This window comes from Octopus bimaculoides, chromosome 4 (assembly GCF_046866305.1).
Source record: "Octopus bimaculoides isolate indiv1 chromosome 4, ASM4686630v1, whole genome shotgun sequence".
Classification (NCBI taxonomy): Eukaryota; Metazoa; Mollusca; class Cephalopoda; order Octopoda; family Octopodidae; genus Octopus; species Octopus bimaculoides.
The window spans coordinates 122,541,287-122,550,621 of record NC_142931.1 but is presented as its reverse complement, the minus strand read 5'-3'; the positions used below and the strand labels follow the sequence as shown (position 1 = coordinate 122,550,621).

At 38.1% G+C, this 9,335-nt stretch overlaps 1 long non-coding RNA gene across 2 annotated transcripts in view; it reads left to right on the top strand.

Annotated features, from left to right (window-relative positions):
- Positions 1-7,758, top strand: part of LOC106868127 (uncharacterized) — a 21,226-nt gene extending 13,468 nt beyond the window's left edge. For both annotated transcript variants that reach the window (XR_001409224.3, XR_016241669.1), the window contains exon 3: positions 6,486-7,758. This is a non-coding gene — a long non-coding RNA (uncharacterized LOC106868127). The remainder of the gene's footprint in view (positions 1-6,485) is intronic.
- Positions 7,759-9,335: the final 1,577 nt, after the last annotated feature.

Here is a 9,335-nt window from a genome sequence, read left to right as displayed (position 1 = left end):
AATGACTGCATTTTTTTAGTATTGTTGCTGTTGCTGCTGCTGGTGCTGTTATTTGGGAACTATTTCAAAACGGGGGCACCAGTATTTTCTTAACGAAACACTAACGAAACACTTTGAAACTTGGGACACTGGTAGAATGTGTCATATAAAACATCTTTTACTCTTAGTCTTCTTAACAAAAAAAAAAATGTACATCGCAAGTTATTCCATGTTAAAGTTGTCGTATTTCTGTAATTTCAACCAATCACTGACGTCTATTCAGCTGAATAGAGTTACTGCTGGGCGGTCATAAAAATGTTATTCCCTGTGACATATTTCATCCGGTTTAATCGTAATTTATACGCATATATTGTTTATATAATAAATTACGCTGTGCGTATCTATGTGTGTAACAATTTTAGAGTTCGGATTCTAGAGTTAGGGTTAGGGTTACGGTTACGGTTAACAGTCTAGTTAGGGTTAGGGTTAGGGGATTAATACGATATACACCGTTACAGCGCTAACTGTTTTCAACTGAATAGACGTCAGTGATTAGTAGAAATTATCGAAATAAGACAATTTTTTACATGAAATAAATTCGAATACAAAAATTTTTTTCTGTTCTATAACACAAAATAGATAAGTATACGAAGTTTGAAAGTCTTTCGCTACCAAAAACACTACATAAAACATAAATGAAAACTGGTGCCCCCGTTTTAAAATAGATCCGTTATTTGTGATAGTATCTATTTTTGTGTTCAGTGTTTGAGAGAGCTTTTAACTAACCTTTCCTGAAACACTAACTTTCTGCTTTCTTCACCAGCCTTAAACAACTTTAAATTCCTCTCAGATGTCATTTATACGATAATCCGACTGTAGTGTATATATATATAAACAGATTTAAATGTTAGTACTCGCCAAACTTAATTAGCAATGTTTTAAAAACAATCTTACTGCATACGTGAACGTATGTGAATTGTTTACTGTTCTAACTACTCAATATACTTCCAGCTATATAGGTGTTCATTCTGTTTTACTGTAGAGACCAGCGTAAAAATGGTTTTGTATCTTTAGTTGTCATCAAAATATACCTATTTCCGACCTTATCGTAAGGTGAATCCGACGACTGGTGATACGTTCAAAATATATTTCAACTCTCTCTCTCTCTCTCTCTCTCTCTCTCTCTCTCTCTCTCTCTCTCTCTCTCTTTCTCTCCTGCACTAATGAAATCCTTCACTAATCCGGTTTTCTCCAGTCCGTCCTCGAAAGTATGTCTACTCCTCTAAAATTTCCTCTCAGCTTATGTTTTTCTTGTAGCTCTCAGTATATAGTTATTCAAGATGATTAGCCTCGTCTCAGATCTCATCAGTCTCTGAGGGTCATTCAGAGCTATATGCGCAGCCTTTTCCACACACTCAGCAATTAAAAAGACAACAAAAATACATCATCATCATCATCATCAGCAGCAGCAGCAACAACAACAACAACAAAAGACAAAAACAAACAAGCAAACAAACAAAAAACCCACCAACACAAGAACAAAGAAGTTATTTCACCAATGAAAATTGCATTGTGAAACGTTATAGATATTCTTTATACTGCTTTAGGTGTTGATATTTTTAGTGGGATTACACTAAGGCGGCGTGTTGGCAGAATCGTTACAGAACGTGATGAGCGGCGCTCTATGCAGCACTTTACTCTCCGAGTTCAAATTCTACCGAGGTTAGCTTTGCTTTTTATCTTTTTCGGTTAAATAGAAATAAGCTCCAGTTGAACACCAGGGTTGATGTAATTGGCTTTTAACCTCACACAAACTTTCAGATTTTGTACTGAAAGTGGAAAGTATTATCATTATGATTTTGAAGCTCGCTGCACTTAACTTTTGGTGCTAGCAATACAGTTTTTGTTGTTGTTCTTATTGCAGTAGTGGCTTTGTTGTTACAGCTGAGAAATGAAATCGTATTTCTTGAGGCTCGCTTAGTGAATTTTGCTGCGAAATGAACCATATGTAACGTCCATTCAGCACACATTCAGCTATATCTGCTTTCTTCACTCTCAACACGTAACCCACTAAGTTTTTATTTTTGTCTTTGTGTTTACAGCGAGGCTACTTAATGTTGAATGACTGAGCAGCAGGTTGCAAATACTTAGGAAGTGATTATAAGTGTTTCAGCGTTTAAGAGTCTAAGATATGCTGCTACTGTATGACGTAATGCACACACGTACGCACAAACGCACGCACACACTCATATATATATGCCTACTCACGTAAACAAACATTTGTCTATGGTTTTGTATATATGTATAGGAAAACATACACACATATACACACGGATATCCTCCAGCACGCATGTCGTTGCTATTATGTTAAAGTGTCGTATGTCCAAATTTGGCCATATGCGTTTTGTCAATATTTATTTTCGCTTGCAATAGCCGGTTTTTTTTTGTCAAACTATCGTATCTCCAACTGCTTCAGATGCCAAGATATCAAAAATTGTCAAAGTGTAGTACAACGGTTTTGCTATGGAATGGTGAAACTATTTTTTCGTTTTCTGAAAAAGCAACGTTTTGAACTTACGACATTTTTGCATAAAGGCAACGATATTGGGCAAGTGTCTTCTACTATGACCTCGGCCGACCAAATCCTTGTGAGTGGATTTGGAAAACAGAAACTGAACGAAAGCTGTGTGTGTGTGTGTGTGTGTGTGTGCGTTCGCGCCCATGTGCTTGTGTTTATCCCACCATCTCCGTTTGACAACCGGTGTTGGTATGTTTACGTCCCCACAACTTAGTAGTTTGACAAAATTGACCGATAAAATAAGTACTAAGCGTAAAAATGTACTAAAGTCGATTCATTCGACAAAAATCTCTTTCCAGCCCCACCATGACCGTAGTCTAATGACCAAAACAAGTAAAAGATAAAAGATATATATACATATATAACTATATATATACATTGTTATCAGATTTTGGCACAAGGCCAGCAGTTGTTGGGGAGGAGGACAGTCGATTACATTGAAGCCAGTGCTCAATTGGTACTTATTTTATCGACCCCGAAAGAATGAAAGAGAAAGTCGACCTCGATGGAATTTGAACTCGGAGCCTAAAGACGGACGAAATGCCGTCAGGCATTTTGCCCGGCGTGCTAACGATTCTACTAGCTCGCTGCCTAACACACACACACACACACACACACACGCACGCACACACGCACGCACGCACGCACGCACGCACACACACACACACACACACACACACACACACACACACACACACACACACACACACACACACACACACACACACACACACATTCATATGAAACTTCCTTTCTACACACACAGATACACAGATATTCCTTTTATCTCTAACTTTTCCTATCCTTCTATCTCATTCTCTCTCTCTTTTTCTGTCTCTTGCTCTGCCTCTATCTCTCTTTTCTTCTCTCCCTCTCATATACGTAAGTGTATATCGAATACACCCACAGACCTCGTCTTTTCCTCAACTCTCATTGACTTAGAAAACGTTTTAAGCTATACGAAGGGAAATAACTCTGGAAGCCTTCACTCTGAATTTCGCTAGATTTCGTCTTATTTTATTTCCTTTTTGGTCTATACTGACTTTCTTGAAGTTAAATAATTTATTTTGCCTTTGCCCTTCTACCTGATCAGATATAATTGTTTAGCGTCTCTAGAACAATAAAATTCTCGCTGTACAGTTCCTGTTAAACATATCTCATGGTTGTACGTCCCACTTTCTGGTGTGTTGGGTAGTCTAACCTTTCGTAAGACAGTCTACTAAATTTATTTGCCCATAACATGAATTCAAATGACACTCACACACACACACAGACCCCCCCCCCCACTATAATATAATATATAACCCATAATACGTAAAATGTTTGAAATATTTGGTCTTCGGCTTAGGCCCTAAACAGGTATTTTATACTTAATTCTTATTTTATCGACAAGAAAAAAAAAAAAAAAAATGGACGAAAGCTAAAGTTGTCGAATTCGATCCCGGGATACAATTAAATATCGCAAAAAAAATTGTTTGGCGCTCTACCTTTACTGCCACCCGTCATCTTAATAATGATGCTTCTTTCCCATTCACAGTTTTTGTTTAGCTGTTTATAATTTACTTATGTGGAGGCGCAATGGCCCAGTGGTTAGAGCAGCGGACTTGCAGTCATAGGATCGCGGTTTCGATTCCCAGGCCGGGCGTTGTGAGTGTTTATTGAGCGAAAGCACCTAAAGCTCCACGAGGCTCCGGCAGGAGATGGTGGCGAACCCTGCTGTACTCTTTCCCCACAACTTTCTCTTACTTCCTGTTTCTGTTGTGCCTGTAATTCAAAGAGTCAGCCTTGTCACACTGTGTCACGCTGAATATCCCCGAGAACTACGTTAAGGGTACACGTGTCTGTGGAGTGCTCAGCCACTTGCACGTTAATTTCACGAGCAGGCTGTTCCGTTGATCGGATCAACTGGAATCCTCGACGTCGTAAGCGACGAAGTGCCAACAACAATTTACCTAAATCGACCCTAAAACTGAAAAAAAGAATTGAAATAAGAAATTAAAGGATACATAAACTAAATAAATCAAAGCATTTTGTCTAACGTTCTGTTGATTCTGCAATCAATCAGAATCATCATCACCACTATCTGTCAATATCCGAAACACCGAGCCATTCATTTAGGGCATCTCAAAAACCAAGCTGTGAAAGCATGGATGATAAAGATCATCTTTGTTCACACAAAAGAAGTACGTTTTGGGCAACGTAGCTCTAGGAACACTATGCTTTCAAGATAGATGTCTTGGTCAAAGGCGGCGAGCTGGCAGAAACGTTAGCGCGCCGGGCGAAATGCTTATCGGTAGTTCGTCTGCCGTTACATTCTGAGCTCAAATTCCGCCGAGATCGACTTTGCCTTTCATCTTTCGGGGTCGATAAATTAAATACCAGTTACACACTGGGGTCGATGTGATCGACTTAATCCCTTTGTCTGTCCTTGTTTGTCCCCTCTATGTTTAGCCCCTTGTGGGCAATAAAGAAATAAGATATCTTGGTCATAGGTGGTTCCCTTTAGCTATATATCTGCTAGATAAGACTAATTTGGGATTAAACAATCAGGAATCTATGCAGGTGTCGCAATCTTCGTCATTCATTAAACAGTATTACTCATGACATCTAGAGAGGCTTTCTATCCGAGAGTGAATAATTGCAGCAGATGGACTTTCTGGTCGTATTCTGTTCAGTGAAGGCAAAACAGTATAAATACTCTCCATTCCACGCGAATTTTCAGAGACAGTTTCATCTCAATTAATTTCTGAATGAATGACACAGGCTATCTGCTAGTCCACCTTGGCCAATTCCTATTCCTCGTGGCGGTTTGGGCCAAAGCAGAGAATGATTGCTGTAACCTGATACTTGCTCCAGCAACAAACATTTGTTTAAATTGAACTGCAAGCCCATCGACGTAGGTTCGTTAACTCTTAATTCTGTCGCTTCCACATCATATTTCAATATATTTTTTGCTGATTACCTTGATATCCGAGATATCGATACAAGCGGGATGTACATACATACATACATACATACATGCACATACATACATACATACATACATACATACATACATACATACATACATACGGTGAGCTGGCAGAAACGTTAGCACGCCGGGCGAAATGCTTAGCGGTATTTCGTCTGCCGCAAAGTTCTGAGTTCAAATTCCGCCGAGGTCGACTTTGCCTTTCATCCTTTCGAGGTCGATTAAATAAGTACCAGTTACGCACTGGGGTCGATGTAATCGACTTAATCCGTTTGTCTGTCCTTGTTTGTCCCCTCTGTGTGTAGCCCCTTGTGGGTAGTAAAGAAATAATGCATACATACATACATACATACATACACACACACGCGCGCTTATGTGTGTGTATGTGTGTGTGTATGTGTGTGTGTGTGTGTGTGTGTGTGTGCGCGCGCGCGCGCGCGCTGTGTGTTTGTCCTCTGCAATTGTTCGTCTCTGTAACGTAGCGGTTCGGCAAAATAAACCAATAGAATAAGTATCAGATCAAATCACAAGTACTAGGGTCTAATTGTTCAACTAAATCCTTCAAGGCTGTTTCTCAACATGACCAGAGTCCAATAAAACGAAGTATTTTCCAGGAGCATTCGATTTTTTTGCATTTCTTTTTTTCTGTGGATATCGCTGCTGTCGTTGTTGCTGCTACGTTTACTCAATCAGACAACATCGTTGCAACAGCTGCCATAAAGTTCATGAATAAACTCGATATCAGATACTGTATCACTATCTTTAGTATTGTTGCTGTTATAGTTGCAATTGGTGTTACTGATTTAGTACTACTACTCTTATTGTTGTTATTATGCTTCAGGTCAGCATTAATGTATGTAGCAGGCCAATGATCAAAGGAACTGCTGCTCTGGCCACCTCATCTTTTTGTTTATCACAGAACACTCCATTATCTAATATATTTTTTTCTCTTTTAAGGCATGTGTAGCTGCTACTGTGGTTGAAATATCGTTCACTAGAAGATAACAAATGGCACTCGTCTTTTAATTTTGACTCTATATCTTCAGGAGGTGTTACCTCAATTCTTTCTATATTAATAATAATAATAATAATAATAATAATAATATGATGATGATGATGATGATGATGTGTTCTTTTTGTTGATCACACGGGCAAATAATACAATAACAAAGCGTGTTCCTACAGGGAGAGAGAGAGAGAGAGAGAGAGAGAGAGAGGGAGAGGGAGAGAGAGAGGGAGAGAGAGGGAGAGAGAGGGAGAGAGAGAGAGAGGGGGGGAGAGAAAGAGAGAAAGAGAGAGAGAGAGAGAGAGAGAGAGAGAGAGCTAGAAAACATCTCTTCATCTCGTTGTTACTCTTAAAAAACAAAACAAAACAGAACCGGTGCATGTTTCCATATACTCTTCACTAGTGGAAGGTATACATATGGCGAACATCTAAAACTCTTTCGGGGCATATGAAAGAACCCCTCCTCTTCATGGAGAACTTCCCCCAGAGTATATTGTTTTCCTCTTCATCACACATCTCTGGATAAAGTCGAGGGGCAAGAAGGCGCTACCTATTGTGACACATCTTACCTACAATAGTTTTCCGCAAGCTGGCCCATGTCAAGTGACTTTTTCTAACTTACGACGTTTCCAAATGATGGAATGTTGTTGTTGATAGTGGTGGTGCTGCTGTTACAAGAGCCTTCTTTTTAAAATTCACAACTTCTAACATTACACTCTCAAACATTACGATCGTAAAATTGAAACGAAAATGCTTTTTTTTATAATGTAATGCGGTTGAAAAATTAATCACGTTACGTCAATAATTATTTTTCTAGCTATTTGTTTAGGTATTCACATTTCTACTTTTCGGTTTGGTGATACTTTCCTCTTGATATTTAAACAAGATAATTATCAATAAGTGTGACAGTCTTTCACAGAACATTCCAATCATTTGACAAAGCGATATCGTGATCAATCATGAACAAACTTTTCTTGGGAAATATGCAGTAAATACACACAAGACGTAAGACAACTTTGAAAACGAAATGGCTTATGATTATGACAAAGACATTTAACTTTCTGTTTAGAAAGAAAATTTCTGTTTTTTGTTTTACAGATTCTTAGCATTTCAAGAAATCAGTTGCGAGCTTAACTCGTAACATGTTTTCAATGAAAAACCAGTTATGATTTAAACAAATGAATAAAAGAATAGTAGAAAACGAAACAGTATTTTAAAAAGTAAAAGCAATCCATTATGGCACCATCTATTAATATTTCATATAGTTACGGATACTTTATAATTGACTTTTTCTTTCAGAAATAAGAGCAACAAAATAAATAACTGAATCAGAATTTTAACTTCGTGTATATTCTAACATTCCAATTCTGTTTAATAGATTTTTCAAGAAAGAAAATATTTTGAACAAAACCTTTTGCTGGAATATTCTTTAACATATATTTTTGGAAGAATAGCTATTAGATTAGGACTTTTGACAATTGATACTATAGTCACGAGAACAAATCTTGTAGCTATAGCTATTGTCTCCTTGTGTCCATAGGTAAGTTTGAATACATTTTTGGATCCAGATAGTCGAGCTGATTCCACATTACAGAGTTAACACTTGGCCCCAGTTACGGAGTTTTACACACACACACACACACACACACACACACACACACACACACACACACACACACACACACACACACACACACACACACACACACACAAAGCAATTTGCTCAGGCCATAAATGTTTCCTGTTTGATATAAGTCTAAGCCCTTTGGCTACCGGAGATAAGGTTGGACAATTGACCTGCCACTGACAGCTATTGGGAAAGAAACACGTGTCTACGGCTGTTCTCTTAACTCTATTCACCTTGCTTATCCTTTTCACTGATGGCATAACAAATTTGAACAAGTCTTGATTCTTGAAATTATGTCTTCTTTCATATGTAGCTAGACTTAATTAACATTTAGTAATTATGACATAACCTCTTGAGGGGAGATAATTTTGATAAACCAAAACTAGAAAGATTTGGTATGATATTTGATGTATTTGAGATACATGTATTTACCTGTTTTTCAAATAAATGTCACTGGCTTCTCGGAGTTATTTCTTTTGGCTCATTCACACACACACGCACACACATATACATACGCGCGCGCGCACACGCGCACACACACACACACATATACATACGCGCGCGCACACACGCACACACACACACATATACATACGCGCGCGCGCACACGCACACACACACACACACACACACACACACACACATACACACACACACACATACACACACACACAATGCGCAGCACAGTATGAATCAGTGGAAGTGAAATTAAAACTAAATAGAAAACCTTAGCTGTGATAGGAAATTACAAAAAAGGTAAAATATTCCTTCTATGCCTTTTCGATGTGCAGAAAAAGAATTGGGGATACTTCTAACGGACACTTTCACAGTTTGTTGACCGTTCTTCAGAAGTGGCATAATCGATTTTCTTCCTGTTTCGAAAACGGAGAATAAAAAAATAAAAAAGAACATGTATGTGTGTATATGTGCGCATTTATGTATGTATGTATGTATGTATGTATGTATGTATGTACGTACGTATTCATGTATGCATATTTGTATGTATGCATGTATGTATGAATCTATGTATTTACGTATGTATGCGTGTATATATGCATGTATGCATACATGTATGTGTGTATGTATGTATTTACGTATGTATGCGTGTATGTATGCATGTATGTATGTATGCTTGTATGCATGTATGTATGTATGTATGTATGCATGTATGTGT